Source organism: Hevea brasiliensis, chromosome 8 (assembly GCF_030052815.1).
Source record: "Hevea brasiliensis isolate MT/VB/25A 57/8 chromosome 8, ASM3005281v1, whole genome shotgun sequence".
In the NCBI taxonomy this organism is placed as follows: domain Eukaryota; kingdom Viridiplantae; phylum Streptophyta; class Magnoliopsida; order Malpighiales; family Euphorbiaceae; genus Hevea; species Hevea brasiliensis.
In genome coordinates this window covers 88,444,507-88,445,729 of record NC_079500.1, presented here as the reverse complement: position 1 = coordinate 88,445,729, position 1,223 = coordinate 88,444,507, and the positions used below count along the sequence as shown (strand labels likewise).

At 35.1% G+C, this 1,223-nt stretch overlaps 1 non-coding gene across 1 annotated transcript; it reads left to right on the top strand.

Moving 5' to 3' along the window:
• The first annotated feature begins 234 nt into the window (after nt 1-234).
• Nucleotides 235-341, top strand: LOC131182665 (small nucleolar RNA R71). Its single transcript, XR_009150927.1, has one exon. It is a non-coding gene; the product is annotated as a small nucleolar RNA R71 (small nucleolar RNA).
• Nucleotides 342-1,223: the final 882 nt, after the last annotated feature.

The window sequence follows — 1,223 nt, the reverse complement described above, 5'->3', positions numbered from 1 at the left end:
CATTTCCTTGCTATTATTTTTCTTTTGTTTTTCTTGTATTTTCTTTTCTTGTATTTCATTATTTTATGTCTCCTCACTCACATTGAAGTGTGGTTCTAGGCATCCTAGCTGTCCGGACAGCACTGGTCACCGGAACAGCAGAACGCACTACCGAACTTAGGGGTGTTACAAATTGTACTTCTAATAGCTGGTGAAACACTATTGTAAAAGTGTTGAACAAGCATCCACTTAGGAATCCCATGATGTGGACATCTCCTTTGCAAATCCTTGTATCTCTCCCATGCTTCATATCAGCTCTCATCATCTCTAGGTTTAAAAGAAGTCAGCTCATTTCTTAGCTTAGCTGTCTTGCTTGGTGGAAAATATTGAGCTCAAAATGCTTGAGAAAGTTCATCCCATGTTGTGATAGAACCCAGTGGAAAAGAATGTAACCACTCTCTAGCTCGGTTCTTCAAAGAAAAAGGAAATAATCTGAGTCGAATTGCATCATCAGAAACTCCATTTATCTTCAACATATCACTGATCTCAAGAAAGTGTGTTAGATGCATATGTGGACTTTCACTTAGACTTTCCCCAAATTGTGATTATTGTACCATCTGACACAGTGCAGGCTTCAATTCAAAATTATTAGCTTCTACTCTTGGTCTTGTGATAGTTAGCATGAAATCCCCAATGTTAGGATAGGCGTGATCCTTCACAGAGCGATTGTTATTATTGTTGTTCATTTCTTCTTGTAATTGCTCTTGCTCTTGTGCTCTTTCTTGTTGTTGTTGAGCTTTAAATTCAGCTCTTAAAGCTCTTGTTGTCTTTTCTATTTTTGGATCAAAGAATAAATTGATTTCTTCACTTTTTGTCCTTCTCATAAAATAAAGTACCTGAAAAACAATATAAACAAATTCTCAAAGTAAAATGGTAAAAAGAAAATAAAATAAAATGCCCAAATTAACCAAACAATTAATCGTTCAATATCAAACAAAAATCAAATCCCCGGCAACAGCGCCAAAAACTTGATGGGCGTATCCATAATTATATGGGTCATCTCAAGTAATAGAGTGATGAATCAAGTATCGTTCCCACGAGGATTTGCTGTTTGAGTGCCAAACTATGAATGAAGTAATTATTTGGGCTAATGATTGATGAATAAATAGTAAATGTAAATAAGCAAGGTAAATTGATTAATCTAATTGGAATGGGTAAAGAGCAAACAAATAAATTCTAAATCT